Genomic DNA, 20,240 nt, shown 5'->3' on the forward strand with positions numbered 1-20,240 from the left:
CAAAGCAAATTTGGCCTTCAGAGGGCCTACTTTCTCCACAATCAACTGCACACCACGACCACATTTTTCCTTGGCTTACACAAAACATCTCATGCAACATAATGAAGGCCATAACTTCCATTATTCTTATGCCATAAAAAATGCCTGCACATCTTATCAAAGTCATTCAAAACCCTCAAAGGAATAATGAATGAGTTGATAAAAAGATGGGAAGAGAATGAAAATATGAGTTAAGAAAAAAGCAACTTTCCAGCAAGAGAAATAAACTTGTTTCCCTAAACATTCATTCTATTATCAGCTTTTTCTACCAGATTTTAAAAATTTGAAAATGCAATTCTTCTTAACACAATTTTAACTCCCAAATAATCCATTTCATTTACTACCAAAAAACCAATCAACTTTAAAAGAGATCTCACTTCCCTTCTACTAACTGATTTCCTAAACAAAATAGAAGATTTCAACAAATTAATTTTCTGTCTGGTCCATTTACAATAATCAATAAGAATGCATTTAACTTTCTTCATGCTCTTGTGATTGGCCTAAGAAAAAATAATTATATCATCAGCATACAATTAGTGAGAGATCTTAGGAGATTCCTTAATAGAAATAATCCTTCCTCTATAAACAAATGCATCAGCTAACAATTGCGAACACATGATAAAAATTAAGGGGGTAAAGGACATCCTTGCCTAAACCCACTCCTTGCTTCAATCTATTGAAACTTGTTAATTATGAATTAGGTTGTTAGACCTAAGCTTATGTCCCAGTGGCTAACTAAGAGGGGGGGGGGGGTGAATTGGTATTTAAAAAATTTTTCTCTTATATTTTAAATCGATAAAAATCTTATAGTCAAATTTTTTGAAAAAGATTTTTCAACCACTAACCACAGATCAATAGAAAACAATAAAGTAAAAACCAGCGAAAAATAAAAAGACACAAGATTTATAGTGGTTAGGTCAAACACGACCTACATCCACTCCCTGAAGTACTATTACCACTTAGTGTCTCTCCTTCTGCCCCCACATCAAGGTGGAGAAGCCATCACAAAAACTCTCTTCCACCACTACCCGATGTGGCAAAGAACCATTGCCCTTTTACACCCTCCAAGTGTAGGAAGAGTACCTCGTGCTGTTCACGCTCTCCAAGTGTAGGCAGAGAACCTTCCCGCTATTCACACTCTCTAAGTGTAGGAAGAGAACCCTTCATCCTTTCACACTTCTCCAAGTGTAGGCAGAGAATCTCTTACTGTTCACACTCCTCGAGTGTCGGTAGAGAACCAGATCTCTTTGAATGATCTTCTCACGAGAAATCTAGAAGGTCAAGAGAAAAGAGTGAAGTAAACACAATTCAAAAATTGAGATTCTTACCTTTGAATACCAAGTGAACCCTTCATGCTACAGTAGTAAGAAATCTCCTTCGAACACTCTTTTTCACTCTCTCCTTCAATCTCCCTTTAGTTTGCACGAAGACCAATGGACAAAAAGATTACAAGACAATTTTAAGTTGACCTTTTATTTGAAAGACACAAAAAACTGTCCAAAAACTGTAACATTTCAAATATGTACGTACTCGATCCTCCCATATGATCAAAATTCGTATGTATGAACAGTGTAAAAACTGTTGCGTATGAACTTGATGTGTATTATTACAAAATGACTTTGTACCCGATCATTGTCCAATACGAACATAGTTTGTCCGGTATGAACGGTTATTTCCAAGCTTTGATGAAACAAAACTGCATGATAGTCCATATGTTTAAGGAACAGAGGACATCGTTCGTGGATGAATGTACAAGTTCTTCTGGACAAACAGTATAAAGCATGAGTTTAGAGAACATCGTCCTGGAATGAACATGGTAAAATTGTATGGATGAACAATTCCAGATGAGAATTCAGAGGACATCATCCAAGATGAATGGAATAATTCATCTGGATGAACAGTTCAGTGAGAAATTAGAGGACATCATCCAGGGACGATTCGGAAAATTCGTTTGGATGAACAGTTCAAAGTGAGAAATCAGAGGACATCATCCAGGGATGAATGGGACAATTCGTCTAGATGAATAGTTCAAGGGACGAACTGGGTAAAATCATCTAGACGATCAGGACTTAGAAAATTTTTCTCACTTTTTGTTCATTCCATTGCTCTCCGAGGGGTATAACTGACCTGATCGTCCCAAACGACTGGCGTAAGAAATTTTGACTTTTAAAGATCTCCCCTAGTGTGTGTGTGCTAAGTTACTCAATTACAATCACACTCTCTCTGACTAAAAAATGAGTAAAATACACTACAAATTACAAAATTTTGTAATCATATTTTTATTTGAAGTCTTGAATAATCTGGAGTTTGATTTTCCTGAAATGTTAGTACACACAAGAGCAAACAACACTTCTTCTAAAATGTGTTAGGAGAAATTACTAATTAATACAATAATATTTGGAATAATCAAAATAACAAGTTGCAAGAATATAAAACATGCAAAAACTAAGCAGCAACTCTCTTAACATAATCCTTTTAGAAATAGTACCATTGATGATGATAGAGAATTTAGGATCCACCACACACTCCATTATAAGATTAGAGAATTTCCTTGAAAATATAAAACACTCAAACACTTAATTAAGAGTAGACCAACCATGCTATCATATGCTTGCTCCATATCAATTTTAATTCCTTCAACCCTTTCTTAGATTTAGAATATCTAAATTTATTGAAAAGTTCTTGGGCAAGTAAGATTTGATCAGACATAGACCGACCTTTCACAAATGCATATTGAACTTCAGAAATAATTTTTGGGAACAAATAAATCATCCTATTTAATAACATTCTTGCCACAATCATATAAATTGATTTGAATAGGCTTATAGGATGATAATTAAAAGGCATCAAAGGATTTTTCATCTTCAAAATCAACACCACAATAGTCTCCTTCCACCCAGGACGCAATTTACAAGAATTGATGAAAAAACTAATAGCCGTGGAAACAACATCTTTAATAATAGACCAATAATATTTAATAAAGGAATAAGTTATTCCATCATTACTGGTGATTTATTAGCCTCTAGTTGTTTAATAACTATCTCCAATTCATCCTTTGAGAATTCATTTTATAGCAGAATTATATTACCATCATCTAGCCTCGTTGAAGGAGACGACCAACCTCTCAAAAAGCATTTACATTCCCTCCATTTTTTTTTAAAGAAGTCAAAGAAGATTTTTTCTATGCTACCTTGGTCTGCAATCAACACACTATTTCTATATTTCACTTGACTGATCCAATTTCCATTTCCTCTAGCCGTTGCATAAACATGAAAGAACTTTTAATTTGAGTCACCATCCTCCATCCATTGCACTTTTGCTCTTTGTTTCAACTAGGTACTAAGACAACCAAGGGTATAATTGAGTTTATTAACCTTGGATTTCAACAAAAAACACTCTCTGATCTGAAAGTCCTGCATCACTAGCTTCATCTTCTTGTAATTCTAGATTTTGTTTTTATGATTCTCCTTCAAATCATACAAGTTTTTGTGTTTAGCTTTACTCCAAAAGAATAAAGCCTTTAAATATTTTCTAAACTTTTTATTCAGAATTTCCTCAACATCTCCCTAAATAGGTTTTTTCCAAGAATGAGAAACAATTGAATACGAAGCAAGATATGTTTCCCATACATCTTCAAATTGTTCTTTTCCTTCGAAAGCCAGAAGAAAAGATTTTAAGCATAATATGACAATGATCTGATGCCACTCTAGCCAAATGTCTCACTACCACCAACTTCAAATAATTTACTGCAACAAAATTAGTAACACATTTATCCAATCTTTCTAAAGTTCTAGGTCCATCTCATTTATTATTACACCAAGTGTATTTTAGACCAACAGTTCCCTTGAGAATGAAAAAACTTCTTACCTCCTCTCTTATAATCTTGAGATAAAATATAATTGAAGTCACCTCCTACAATTACTGCAATTTTTCTACCTAAAAGTGACTCCAACCTACTCTACAAGCTTCTTCTCTTATAATAATCCCTTCTCCCATAAACTGTGGCTACCAAACACACACCTCTATTACATATATTAAGTTCACCCACAGCTACTTGAGGAGATACTTCAATAACTAAAAAAGAAGTAATATCTGACCTCCAACAAATCATGATACCACCAGATAACCTATCTACAGAAAAATAGGAAAAAATACCACTTATCTCCAATAAATCTCTTGAATTCAAGACCATATATAGAAGAAATTTTAGTTTCAACAAGGACAACAAAAGAGAATCATAATCTTTCATAAAATCCTTCAAGTATCGAGAGGCTTCACTATTCCTAGCCCCCCTACAATTCCAAAAAATAATGGAAGTCATTTAAGATTGAAAGTGGGATTAGTCCCACTAACCTTCTTCTTCACCAAGTCACTATTTCTACTCCTAGACAACAAGCTAACATTACCCAACTATCTAAGGGTGCGTTTGGGATGGCTGAAGCTGTCGGTAAAGAGGTTGTGAAATTGTTGTACAGAAAGTTGCTTCTTGAAGTTGCTTTATATAAATCATTATATTTTGTTTGGATAGCATAACTGTAGAACTGCTGTGCTGCAGCTGTATGGGAACAATTTACCTTCATACCCTTATATATATTTAGATGAAATGTATAATTTTTTTAAATTTAATTTTTTTTAAATGTATATGATAATCAACTAACAATCCTAAATCAAAATTGTATCACTTCTTAGGTTGGTACAATTTTTTTTAAAAAAATATTAAAGCTGCCAAAATTTTTTTTAAGTATTGTTGTAAAAAATAAATTTTTATTAAAAATATTTATAAGTCGTACAAAAAATAAAATAAAAATAAAATTTATAATTACGATTTCAATGGCATAGCCCTAGATTGCCAGACACAGCAGTTGTGAAACAAAACTTATATCAACTCAAGAAGAGTGGAGGAGGAAGAATGGAGGTTGGACGAGGGGTTGAGAGGGGGAAAGATGGAGGAGGACATCCCAGAGGAGATCCCCCTAAGGGAAGAGGCGGAGGCGGTGGAAGCCAGAGGAACGCAAAAGACCTAGCAAAACCCTAGCAGAGCGTTTTTTTGTCTCGTACATTATCTTTTCTTCTTCCTGAGCTGGAGGTCGCTGACCAGAGCAGGTTTTTAAATGACAAAGCCCATTGATTTTCTAAGATTACTTAATGTTTTAGATGTTGAATTTTCTTCATATAAGGCTTGATCAACTACATATTATCACAAGAATCACCAGTAATTGAAACAAAAAAGGAAGAATGAGTGATCAGAAACCAATGAGAATCATTCTAGTTCATGGCTTCAGCCATGGTGCTTGGTGTTGGTATAAGGTGATGGCTTGTCTTCTATCAAAGGGATATTCAGTGAAAGCTATTGATCTTACTGCTTCTGGTGCTGATTCGAGAAAAATTCCTGAAGACGTCTCCACCTTCGATGATTAGAATAGCGATGCGGAAGGCGCAGATGGGACGAAGGCGCCGATGGGAGATTTTAGTAATTTTCTCCTTCGAAACGGCGGACCGCGGGAGGCAGTGGAAGGTCCCGGGAAGCAGCTCTCTGCCACAAATTTTTTCTAACGCCGCTCTGCCGCAATGCCCCAAACCACTATTTGATAACTTTTTATAAAGTACCGCAGCAGTGACGCCATCCCAAAACCACCCTAAGTTCTTTTTGTAGTTTAAACTTGGCCACATTTGAACTGAACCCTTCAACCTTATCAGGTGAATCAACACATACATCCCTTCATCAACCAATTCCCCATCTTCTTAATCATTCAAAATAGAATCAACATGATCCACCTTAGTCTTCATACTTTAATCAACATTGTCCATGTCTAGTAGTTTATACATATTCACCTCTACTGGAATAGCCAAATTCACATTTGTTGGAATAGACATATTAATATTAAATGAATCCTTACCAATAACAGCTTTGTTAAGATTCTCCATCAATTGATCTTCTAATCTCTCACAAATGGAATAAACACATTTCAAATCTTTAACAACATCTTCATTTGATTGTTCTGCAATTATTTGTTCTTCCTCATTAATCACTGGAAAGGCATCAGTAATTTCCAAAGTGCTATCTTTCATTTCCAACCCAAATCCACTCATAACTCTTTGCTGATCTTTCTTGAAATTCACCTATGCAGCTTTCTTCTGAACATCTCTGAACTTAGTAGAAAATCTACTTCTTCGTCCATTGTTAACATGTATCCAAGGACCATAATTAGATACTTTATTACCTGCCATCAGCTCAGACTTCTTTGCATTAATATCTTATGAAGTTGAATTCACCAAACATTCAGTAGAAACTGAGTTCTTCTCCAAAATTCACTTATTGACCATATGATCAATTTTCCCACACTGGAAACAAAATGTTAAAATCTTCTCATATTCATGTTTTTGAAAAAATTGTCCATCCCTTCCTTCCCCACAAACACCGAAAGAAGTTTCTTATCTATTGCAACATGTACAATACCCTTCCATACTCTCTTCTTCCCCAATGGAACATATTACCATCTATCAATAGAGGTGTTCCAACTAAAAAAGCAATCCTTGGTACATTAATCTAATCCCAACAATGATGTGGTAAATGCAACATCCTTAGCCAAATAAGAGATGTCAATCCCTTTAAAGACGTCGTAGGAAAATCTAAAGTCCACTTATCTATGCCCACTATATGCCCACTCATAAACAATGGACCACCTGATAATATGTTCTCCATTACTTTGGAAGAAAAAAAATGAACATAAAACCAATCCTAACCCCATAATAGTTAGGTGAAACTTCCCATACTTCATCCATTGCCTACGTTATTCCTCAGTAATGACCTGCACTAGAATATTCTTTCCAGACACCTTCGCTACTACAAAAAACTATAGCCTATCAAAATTGGCATTCACACTTGGTTCATGCAGTTTAACAACCACGCCATCATCTGATAATTATGAATCATCTTTGGTAAAATTAATCCTAATGATATGAAATCTAGTCCAAGGATTACCCAATGTTATGACATCTACATTAACTTTATCTTGCATTGATGATTTTCCTTCATAAACATTTCCTTTAGTATTTTCACAAACACTTGACAGATCATCCGCAAAAATTATAATGGGAGAACTTTCCTTACTATTCATAATACCAAATATATTAATAATCAAGTTAATATTCGATGATGAAGATGCTTCAAAATCATTTTATCCACTCAACATAGAGATAGTACCATTAGCACCGGGTGTTTCGAAGTTAAGTCCATCATCAACTTGTTTTCCTTTAACATTAACTAGAGACTTCATCGTAGCATTGCCAGCTACAGGTTCTTTAATCACCAACAAAACTTCTTTGACAATCTTCTTATGAACATATTGCAAATCTACCAAATGAGAACAAAGTTTAGTCATATCAGAAGGATTTTGGTAACCAAAATTGGCCATTGATGGATCCCCCACCATAAGTAGAAGATTCACCAAAAAAAAAGTGGGAAGAAAAAATTAGAAAAGGAAAGTGGATTCTCTCTCTAGAAATAGGAGTCTCTCTCTCTAGATAATGAAAAGAAAAACCCCACTTTTATAAAAATGTGAATTTATTGAATTTTCCTTTACAATTCCTTTTATAGAATTTTCTAAGTACATTTTACTTTATAGGAATATAAAAGAACAATTAAATAGAAAAGAAATTTATATAAGTTTGATGATGAGTGTGAGTGCATACAGGAAAGTTAAGTAGCCTAAGAGCTTACTCCAAATATGCACCGATAAAAATGTAAATATGAAATCCAAAGTAAAGAAAATAAGCAATCACATATGAGTATCTTCTAGGCAAGACACTGCAAGAAAACTAAACAAAATCACCAACTTATACTAGGCTAGAGTTGGTTGTCCTAGCAAACCATCTAAGTATTTGTACAAGGTTGTGTGGTTTAGATAAGTCTTAGTTTTTATTAGTTTAAAGTTGTTTACAAATTAAATTTATTTTCAAGGCCATTAAAGGATGGTTTGAATTCAAGTATTTAGTTATTTTAAAGTTTTTAAATTATTTTTGGAATGTTTATATTTATAGGGGAAACCCACAGAAGGGCCTACACATTGATTAAAACTAAAGTATAGGGTCCTTAAAGGAACCTCAAGCTTATTACTACTTAGAAGAGATACAAAAAATCCAAAATATAACGTATGAGCTCAAGGTCCCTACTAAGAAAAAGTACAAAGACACTTAGCTACATTCTAGGGTGGCTAGAGGCCAACACCCAACAAAAGAAAGTATCCAAAGATAAATTTTTAGCACCATCCTTCCAAGCAAAAATCCAGGAGCAGGAAAATTTGAAATGGAAAAGTTCCTACCAAAATGAACGTGCTCTAATACTACTTGAAAGTTCATTTGGGATGTTAATCCCTTGTGAACTAGTCCCTAGACTAACCAAGAGGGGGGGGGGGGGGAGGGGGGGGGGGGGGTAAATTGGATATTTAAAACTCCTTTAAATAAAAGAAAAATCTTTTTATATCTTGCAATAGAAATAAAATAAATCAATAATAAAAAGATTAATTAGAGATTTCACCCAAGCAGTTAATCATAATAAAAATAAAGTGAAAAAATAATAAAGAAAAGAGCACCCCAGATTTATAGTAGTTCGGTCAACCTTAACCTACGTCCACTCCTCAGAGGAACCCTCAGAGTATTGAACTAAACCTTTAGTGGCTCTTCTTTTTCCCACAACTAGGCGAATAAGCCTTTACAAAATCACTTCCACCTTCCCCGGTGCAGTGGAGTAGCCGGGTCCTTTGATATCAAAGAGATCTTCTTCTTGCAAAAACATCCCTCAAGATGAACCTTGAATCTTATAGTACTAAAGTGCAAGCTTGTCGGAGCAACCATGTGAAACTTCCTCCATACTCACTTGAAGCCCCTCCAAGGATCATCTCCCTCTCTCAAACTCCACCCTTTCCTCTCTCCCTTTCAAGTTCTCTCTTCAAGTTTTCTCCAGAAGAATGAAGCTTCAATGGCTACCAAAGATAATTACCAAGTGCCTTGATAAAGGTTAAATAGAGGGCTTTGAAAAATCCTAAAAATTAATCTTGGCAGCAAAAATCATCTAGGACGGTCGCAAGATTATCCCGTTCGATGTGCTTAAAAAGAGGGTTTTAAAAAACCCTAAAACTCAATTCCGACATCAAATATCATCCAGGATGATCGCAGAATCGTCTCATATGATGTGCTTAAAAAGAGGGCTTCAAAAAGCCCTAAAAAACCATTTCTAGCACCAAAAATTGTCCTGGACAATTGAAGGATCGTCTAGCACGATGTGCAGAATTTAACCTGATAGTCTTGGACGATATCAGGATAGTCCAGGATGATCAATACAAATTTATACATATCATCCGGGATGATTAGAAGAAAAATTATGGTATTTCTTCTTGCACAACTTAGGAAAATCAAGTATGTTGGAAAACATCATCTTGTACGATATACAGATCATCCAGGACGATCTGATTGAAAAATTTAAACATAATTAATCACATGATCAATTTAGGCATGATTTGTATTGATTGTCCAAGATGATCTAGATTGTCCGGGATGATTATAACAAAAAATTGAATCTTAAATCCTTGCCAAATTTATCATTGGCGGCTATTTTCCAAGTTCATAAAGGATCGTCCTAGACAATCCAAAATTGTTCAGTACAATTAGTTCAAAACTTGAACTTCTGGTTATGACTAGATCTCACTCCCCTGAGTGTGTGTGTGCATGATCCCCAAGCAAGAAAACTCCCTTATAGGACAATCTAGATCAATGAATATTATAGACCCTTTACAACATAAAATTATTCAACCCATTCTTGAGCTATAATTTTTTGTTTGACTTTGCATGGTATTCCTAAAATATTAGAATACACACAAACAAATACATAATGAAAAAGACTATGAGATATAAAGATCTTTGCAATCATCAAAAATATAAAACTCGTGAGCTCGAGTAACAACACAAAAAATTTGAGAAGCAAAATAGCCATAGCATAATAGGAATTACTAGAAAAAATTAAAGGCATGTGAGACATAATATGACAGTTGAAATACATAATAAACCAGATACCAAAACCAAAAAGGATATTGCTGTGACTACATAATAATATAAGACTAAAAACATAACCCCTATCCATGATATTCAATATAAAAAACATAACCATGAAGCAGAAAATACAAGAGTAATAGATATGACCAAGCATATTAGTAATTAAGCATATCTTACCCTCCAAACAACCCATCCACAAAAGATCATAGTGCCAACACACAGAAATAACATGCCAGGAGTAACCAATACTCAAAAGAATAAAAGACAAAGAAGGTACCATAATCGCCCTCCATAATCATGACCAAGAACCCCAGCAGGACATTCCCAAACACCAAGAATCATACCAAGAATCACACGGGCCACAGACCACACCAACCAGCCAAAAAGGAACACAAAGGCAGTAGCTACAGATCCAGATAGTAACAAAACCAACATGATACAACACCTTCTCAGCATACCACCCATAAATAACATAATCAAAATTACAGTTATAGATCCTATAATTCATCCAACAAAATAAAACATGAATCCAAGACCTATAACTAACAATGATTATCTAGGAACCATCATGATAAACCCTCCAACAACTAATATGATAATTTATAAACAAAGAACTATACCGGCAAACCAATAAAACCACATCTAATGGATATAAAGGGGATAAAATGCTGATGCAACAATTAAGACCAAAATAACATAAATGATAATTGTAATAACTAGAACCAATCAGCTAGCACAAATACAAAACATCCCAATTCCACCAAATAGCTATATGCCCATCCAAACAAAAGAAGTAAACCATAATCCCAATGACCATAAAAAAAAAGGAAATTCAAAGGGATGAGTCAGGCCATCAGATCTTAGGAAGTTAATTATATAGAGTACATCATGATGAAATACCAAATGCTACTCAATTCTAAACCCAAATGCCCATAGGCTCATCCAGCAGCTAAAATCTTAGAAGTATTAGATCCAAATAGAAATTGAGTAATTGCAACCATAAATGCACCACCTCCCAACAAGGCCTACCCACCAACATAAAGAGAACGATAAAAAAAATGAACCCTAGCTTCAAAAACATGACGTCAACCACCAAAATTCTCCTGGTGGCCAACTAGAGGTTCACCAAACCCCTCCAACACCCAACACAGGCAATAGACACACCTAAAAAGAACATGGACAAAACCAGCCAACCCAATTGAAGCACCCAGGGAGAAGAAGAGCAGGAAATAGGGATAAAATCCAAAACCCAAACCACACAATCATAACTCCTGTTCATCCCAATAAAATAATACACAAAGAAAACACCAAGATTCAAGGGATAGTCCAAAATAGGTGCAACACCAAGAGCAAGAAACAGGATGATAAAACCAATCATGGGGATGGACCAAACAATATGCTCCACCAAGAGAACACTAAATTATTACATAAGGCAACCCCAATTTATCCATCCTAATAAGGCCTTTCAGTTTATGAGGTAAATAGATATAAATGAAATAAGTAAAGCAATCCAAGTTACAACTAATATTAACTAACAAATTAGCATAAGCATTTACTTCACTATGAATACGAGAGATAGAGATGTTAACAAAAATCATAAGCACATTAATTTCTCTAGTGAAATAAAAAGATCAGTATTACAAATACTATTCATATACTTCATAGGGAAATGAATACTAGAAGTAGCATCGACCTCAATCCAGATATTAATGATAGCAAGAAAATGACATAATTTCAACACGTATAAAAAAGTAGATAACTCAGCTACAATAATAGAACATTTTTGCAAGGGGGCAACAAATGCCTTTAAAATGTTCCCCTGGTCATATCTGATATTACCACCACAACCATAAGCATCATTTTTAATAGACCCATCAACATTAAGTTTATAAGTATAAAGAGGAGGTTTAAGCCAACATACAAATTTAGGATCCTCAAAAGAATTGTAAATATGCAAGGATATACCAAAATTTTGAGCCACAAAATAATAATCCTTAAAATTTTTATAGGTCAAAAGATTGGAAGAAAAAAGTATAAAAACTTTATTTTTTTGTGCTCTAAATAATATGATTGTAATCCATACAACTATTATTAAACAAGGATTCATTTCTAGCAAGTTAAAGATACCACATAATAAGAGATGGAATAACTTTTATAATATGCCCTTTAGAATTAATGAACCATAAATCAAGCAAAAAATTAATGGACATTTAAGAATTGAACTGATTCATTCTGAAAATATCATCAAAATAAGTCCAAGTTATAACAACAATTGGGCCATAAACAAACAAATGATGCATATTATCCACATGATAACAACATTAATGTTTGGATGCCAAAATAAAGCCTCTTTTTTTTCAAATTCTCATTAGTAGGAATATATTTGTGCATGATTCTCTAGATAAACATAGAAATAGTGTTAGGAATACTTTTATGCCAAATCATAGAAAAAACATTCTTGACATTACCAAATATGTAAGGAACATTACAAAAAACTAGTAGTATTCTTAATAGAAATCATGCGATCAAGAGACACTTTATTGGACACAATAAAGTAACTTTTCCTTTTATTGATACAAAGAACACAAGAATTTTCAAAAGTATTTAAAAACCTCATAGTCTATTAACTTGGTTTAAGGATCCGTTGGAAAAAGAAAAATAAAATCATCGGTAAAGCATACATGAGAAACAAGAAAACTACCCAAAAGTCCTAAAATTACTACTAGGATAATTTGTATAAAGATTGATAATGCCCTAGATAAATACTCCATGGAAATTATAAAAAGAGTGGGAGAGATCAAATCACCTTGTTTTAAACCATGCGAGGATTTAAATAAACCATGGCTTTTTCCATTAATACTGACAGAAGAAAAGGAAACTTCAATGCACTGTTTAATGAGCTTAATGAAGAATAAATTAAAACCAAATAATTGCAAATTATTGTAGAGAAAATCCCAATTAATGTTATCATAAGCTTTGGCTATAACTATTTAAAAAAAAAAAATGTTACCCCCTGGCTCCCTGACATCTATATCATGGAAGATCTCTTGAGCAAGTAAAATGTTATTCAAAATAGACCTACCCTTAACAAAACTAGTTTGATTAGGAGTGAAGATTCTTAGAAGTAAAGGAGAAATGTGTTCCGTAAGGATTTTAGAATTCAATTTACTAAAAAAGGTACAAACTTGTAAGCCTAAAATCATTCCAATTACAAAGCACAATATTTTTAGGTACAAGCACAATGGAGGTGGAAGAGAAAAACTTAGGCATATTATTACCCGAAAAGAAATCCAAAACAAAATTAAATAAATCATAACTAATAGCATCCAAAGCATTCTGAAAGAACTTTGTATTGTAACCATTCGACCCAACAACAGAATCAAAGTTTATAGCAAAAATAGTTTCCTTAATTTTTTCCAAGGAAGGAGGATTAGTAAGAACCATATTGTCCTCATGGTTAATAAGGTTAGGGATAATATTAGAATTATCAATAGGGGAGAGAGAAATTTTTATTGAAAAGATTTTTAAAGAACTCCACTCCCGCATTAGCAATTTCCCCCTTATCCTCAATATAAGATCCATCACCACAATCGATTTTATGGAGAAAATTCTTAGCTCTATTACTCTTAATGAGAGAATGAAAATATTTAGTATTATTTTCCCCTTCAATAAAATGCTTGGATGCCACCTTTTGTTTCCAAAAAGCTTCCTCATGAGCTTGTAAGTTAAAAAGATAGTTTTAGCGTGATGGAGAAGAGTCAAATTCTCAACCGAAGGATTCTATTAACAATTTTATTACAGAGAATTCACTTTATCCTCAACAATCAAGATGTTAGTGAAAATATTTTACAGACATTATGATTCCACTAAATAATTTTATACTTTAATTTTTTGAGCTTAAGCCACAATCTATTCATACCAAAAATAGAATTATTAGGGTGAAGAGGAGCTTGCTAATTATCTTGAACCATACTAAGAAAAAAAGGTTCAAGAAGCCACATATTTTGAAATCCAAAGTTGGAAACATAAATATAATTTCTCAACATAATGGTAATAAGCATGGGAGATTGATTAGATAACGTTCTTCCAGGTGATCAACATGGCTAGAATTGAAAGTATTAATCCAATTATCATTAAAAACCCACAATCCAATTGTTGGCACAGATTTCAATGATTCCAAGTAAAGTTGCCTTCAATAAAACTAATATAAAAAAGGTTACAATCCAAGATAATGTTATTAAAATCTTCCATAGACTGATAAATAAGGTTGGAACCCCAAGCCTTTCCAAAGGGTTGGAGCTATTATAAAAGTCACCACTAACCAACCCAGTTAAATTAACAACATTATAAAAAGGAATTAAGCTGCTTCCACAAAGTCTTTTTAATAATACAAGAAGAGGCTACATAAATAAAAGAAGTACAATAGTTAACATGCATAAAACTAATACTATAATGAATTACTTAATTAAAATCTCCAATAATATCGATAACTATAGGGTCCTTCCAAAGAACCCAAATTTTTTTAGATGCATTGGCCACATCATAATTAAAACCTAAAAAGCGAGAAATAGTATGTAACTTGACTGAAGAAATAAAAGGATCAAGTAAAATTAACATAAAAATGTGATGAATACAACATAAATTTTTAACTCTAATTCTAGTAGACGGGTAACCAATGCCCCTAACATTCCAAATAATAGACTTAAGGTTTTAAAGATTTTAGCATTCAATAATTTTTAATTGCTAGAAGTCATATATTAACAAGTTCTAAACTCATTATTGTAAAGCTATCAATCATTAAAAAATGAGATAAATAAGTTGAATAGAGTCCATGCATTTGAATTAAGTGTTTTAGTTTTTAAAACTTTATAATTTAATACATCTTCACCTTCCTATAAGGCGTTAAGCAAATGGGTATTAAAGCTGTAATGTTTAAGTGTTTTATTATTATTTATTTTATTATTTAGTTTATTGATTATTGATTTATTAAGTTTATAGTTTAAAATTTTCATTTTTCCAATACATTTATGGCATTATTATAACAAGCATGAGGGATAAAGCCACCTTAGGATATATAGCCTTGCAACTCGAGGTAGTCTAGCCTAAAAATTACTTCTATAGAGTGTTAGTTATTTATTAATTTCAACTCATTAATCACAAATCTTTAAAGTTTATAGTTGATCATTCACATTCCATCAATCCATTCGTGTTGCTGTCACAACGAGTATGAGTACCAAAACCTCCTTAGGACATATAGCACCATAACTTATGGTAGTCCAACCTAAAAAATTCTTTAATAGAGTGTAAATACTATTTTTTATTGCTGCTCATCTAGTTTGATTTGATGAGTTTAGGGTTTACTGAATTTTTTTTTTATTTTTGAATTATTTATTGAATTAGGTTTGATCAATTATCAACTTTTAGATTTATATTGGTTAATGGAAGTTTTATATATATATTATGAACAATAGACATAATTATGAGTATATATAATTCCATTAAGTTTATTTATTTTGTTATGGTTTTTACAAGTTGAATATATTTTAATGAATTAAATTTGACAAAATTTTGACATTTTGATTTACAATATTTTCTTGAAGTTTAATATTTTCATAAATAATATGCCCAATGATATGTAAAATGACTTTGAGATTATTGAATTTGGATTTAATATAATTATTATGATTTTTACAAGATAATCTTATTTAATGAATTATTTAATTATTTAGATAGAAAGGATTTCTTATTTTTGTACCAAATATATTTTAAATCTCTTGAAATCTTCCCCAAATGTTAGAGATGACTCAAAGGGATGATTACATGTGTTTACAACTAATTTGGAAATTTTAATATTTTTTTATGTATATAACTGTATTAATTATTATAAATTTTAAATTATTTTTTATTTTAATATAATTTTACTATGTTAAGATTTTAATTATGAGAGTATGACGTACACTTACGATTTATTTATTTTTATTTAAGTTGAATTTATTATGAATTTTTAAAGTTCCTAAGTCAATTATGTATATTGAATTTTGGGTTCACTAATTGATCAACGAAATGTCTTCCAAATGTACTGAAATTTAAAACATGTGTTTATTTAAATATTTTATTCAAACCCACTAAATTTGGGTTCATCAAAGCCTCCCTAGGTTTCAAAATGAATCCCCTTAGGTAAATATAATTATAACAATAGGGATTTAATTTAGGAGATATATTCATGAAATTTGGTGGCAATCAATAGTGTTATAACCTTTAGATAGAGAACAATCAACACGCCTAACCTAATTCTCTATAGATTTATGTATATTGAATTTTTAAATTATAGGTCAATTGATTTAAAAATTTGTGGGTATGTAATATACGTCCCAAGAATTATTCATATCAACTTCATTCCATGGTGAGATGTACTTAAAGAGTAATTTTAGAAAAACCCCTTGGAGTATTTCTAAATTTACTTTTAACAAACAAAAATAAAAAAAATACAATGATAGGGCTATTATTCAACTACTTAAGCTAAATCCATAGAACCTAAGATAAGTTAATTTGGACAATTGTGTGAGGAGTTATGTAAAATTGAAGTTAGATGTATGTTTTGAATTTTATTGAAAGGGAATTACATAGTCAACATACCTTTACATGTGGTATTGTTTGATAGGCAAGCCAATGATTGTCGTGGTAATAGTTTCACTTGTTGTTAACCATAGCCATCTGATCTAAGATTTGATGAATACAATTTAAAGCATAAAAAAATAGAAAAATTAGATGAAGATCAAATAAAAGCCATTGATCTATATGAATGGCTATGATTTCATCTTTAACCTCCCATTCAAATTTGTGACTATAAGCATATTCCCACTAGATCTGAGAGATCGGCCAACAGATTCCCTTAAAATTTCTCATAGAATATAATTTAAGTATAAACCTTCAATCCAATAGTCGAATCCAATTGGATTGGAGGTTTCTCTTATAGTTAGTCATACTTACCTAGCTAGGAGCTCAAGAGTAGATAAATACCTCACATAGAGCTCCAAATTTTTTTGACTTAGCTTAAGAAGGTTCTTATGGACTTAAAAAATAATTCTTCTTCCAATGGTAAGACTTGAGGAAGAATGGATCAAAAATTAAGGTTTGGCTAGAATAGACTCATAAGAGCATACTTGAATGTATTAGAAGCCACCATGTGGAGTGTTGGAAGAAGAGGAATAGAATACTCACTTTCTTAGCAATCAAATTGATTTAAAAATAAAGTTTTACTCATTAAAAACTAGGGTGTTTATAGGCATTTAACTAAGAACTTCCCTGGGAAATTTGCTTGGTTCAGGCTACCTCAAATCATTTAATACAACCTTATGAATGATTCTTGAGAATTCTAAGTTTTGGGGTCACATGGCTTGAAAGTTTGGGTTAAACCATGTACCATGTGACTGATATTAAAGATTCTAGTGGGCTTTAACCGCCACAAGGGGGAGGTTGAGCTTATAGATATTTTAAAGATTCTTGAGCTTAATCCATATGTTAATTGGGTTAAGTAAGGTATGTATGGGCAATGTTGCTCAGGATGACTTGTTTTTTAGTCTTTGGGTTAGCCCAATTGGGTCACCTAACGTAGCCTAAAGGCTGGGTTGATCAAGGTTAATATAAGGGACCACTTGGCACCTAATGTATGAATTGGATCAAGATTATTTGAGTTAGGTTAAGTTTTGGTTCAATGATAAGTGTTTTTAGACACTTAGATTAAACCATGTGGTTAGGCTAAATAAATCCATGGGTTGGGTCACCTAGGGTTGGTTTCTAGAGATCTCAAGGATAGTCTCATGGATTTAATTTTGATTGGGTATACCTAGGTCAATGCAATTAATAATGATTTGAATATATATTTATTTAATTAACTAGGTTAGACCATAGGCTAGAGTTGGGTCTAAATAATGCTAAATCATGGTTTGCATTCAATGGAAGTGGTTCTAAGGCATGAAGAGGTCATTTGCTTCAAAATGCATATTTTAGGGCTTAAGGGGTTGACCTTTGGTCAACCTAGGATTACATGGATAACTATGGTTGAACAAGTCTTGTTTTTGGGTTCACTACACTCCACTTGGGTTCAATACACTCCATTTCACTTATGTGATGTGTTGGAGGAGGTTTCATGGCGTGGTTTGACTGAGCCATATTGATGTTTAAAGGAAATTTAGTTTTAGTGGTTTTAAGGTTTTAGGGTTTTGGTGGAACCATGACCAACCACACTCAACCAAGATCCACCAAGGTTTAATATTGGTTAGTTGTACCATACTTAGGTTAATGATGACATTAAATGAGTTTTGGAAAGCTTTTAAGGCCAGAAAGTATAATATGCTATGCCCAGTGGCATAGGCTATAAATAATTGATGGTTTTGCAGCATTTTTTTAGGGAACCTGCTATGGAGCCTACACATAAATATGAAAAAAAAAGATTACTAGGTCCATAAAGGGAACCTTCAGCTCCCTAATGCTCAAAAGAGATACAAAAAAATCAAAAGAAAACCTATGAGCCAATGGTTCCCTATTCTACAATTAACAAAATAACCTAATAACATTTTAGTGTGACCGGAAGCCTGCACCCAAAAAAGGAAGAAAAAAATTGACTCATCAGCATGTTCTTCCTGCAAAAAATATCATAAAACTTTATGCAATATTTCAATATAATAGTGTTATTGATGATGATATTTGGCTTAGATTGTTCCTCTTTTCTCAAAGACATAAAGCTAAATTGTTCTTAAATTCTTTACCCCTAGGCTTTATGACTACTCTAAATGAGTTGGCTTATAAGTTTTTTTGCTAAGAATTTTCCACCTTCAAAATTGTCAAACTTAGAAATGGCACAACTTATTTTACTTAGTTTGAAGGACAATCCATTTATGAGAGTTGGGAAAGATTTAAGAAAAAGCCTAGAGAATGCCCTCATAATGCATTAACTTATTAATTGATTATTCAAACATTTTATAATGGATTAGCAGTATCTCTTAGAGCTATAATTTATGCTGCAGCTAGAGGATCATTATTGTATAAGCCATTTAAGAAATGTTAGGAATGAATTGAGGAAATGACTACTAATAATTTGTAGTGGCATGCTAATAGAATAAATCCTGAAAAAAGTAGCTATAATTTATGAATATGATATTTTTCAATCTTGATTTGCACAATTTGCAAAATTTTTTAAAAGTTTAATATAATGGGAGTAAATTTTTGAATAGTTACTGAATCTTTGGGAGATTAAAATTTGATTGAAGATAATAAAATGCAAGGGATTAAAAGTATTAAAGTAATTTAAAGATAAAATACTCCCTATTTAAATATATGTAATCCATGTTGGAGGAAATCGTTTTCTTACTCTATGACAAGCTCAATCTTTGGGGAAATCATTTTCTTACTATATCTGGTAAATTACAACTTATTAAATTTGCCTTCTTGTCTTTGCCAACCTTTCTTTCTACACACTCTTTGATTCCTTCGGGAGTGCTTAAGTAGACAAGTTGAGTAGAGATTTCTTATGGAGGAAACAAGATAAGAGTAAAGGCATTCACTATGTTGATTGTGAAACTCTTTATAAAAGCAAGAAATTTGGTGGCCAAGGTGTAAACTCTGCTGTTGATAAAATTGACAATTGGAGAGCTAAATTTGCTTGGAAGCTCATCTCAAATCCTACGTCCCTTTTGAACAGAGTTCTTATTGCTAAATACAGTTTAGAAATCATGGAATATGACCACAAATATGGAGATTCTTCTTCTTGGAAGATTATAACAAAGGGAGCTAAATCTCTACAAAAAATTCTGAGATGGAAGGTGATGGATGGGAAACTCATTAATACTTCCAAGGATATGTGGATCCTTGATAAAAACATTGATAGATGGCCTACTTTTGTAACAAATCTGCAAGAAGAACAAGAAAGCTTACATTATTTTAAACATGAAGGTAGATGGGATGTTACAAATCTAAAGCAAGTTTTCAGTCCATAATTGGTTGAACTGATTTGTTCTGTTCCGATCTAGAACAAAATTCCTAAAGATGAATTAGAGATTACATTTAAACATTATGGGAAATCCTTGTCAGCTATCATTTTTGAACAAAAGTCCTTCAATGAAGAGGAGAACGCCAACTTGAGATGGTTGAAGAAG

General features: G+C 32.6%; 1 non-coding gene across 1 annotated transcript; it reads right to left on the reverse strand.

Moving 5' to 3' along the window:
• Nucleotides 1-18,931: 18,931 nt before the first annotated feature.
• LOC114579311 lies at nt 18,932-19,038 on the reverse strand. The gene has a single exon (XR_003700238.1). It is a non-coding gene; the product is annotated as a small nucleolar RNA R71 (small nucleolar RNA).
• Between the last annotated feature and the right edge of the window lie 1,202 nt (nt 19,039-20,240).

The sequence above is a fragment of the Dendrobium catenatum genome, unplaced genomic scaffold, assembly GCF_001605985.2.
Source record: "Dendrobium catenatum unplaced genomic scaffold, ASM160598v2 fragScaff_scaffold_290, whole genome shotgun sequence".
NCBI lineage: Eukaryota > Viridiplantae > Streptophyta > Magnoliopsida > Asparagales > Orchidaceae > Dendrobium > Dendrobium catenatum.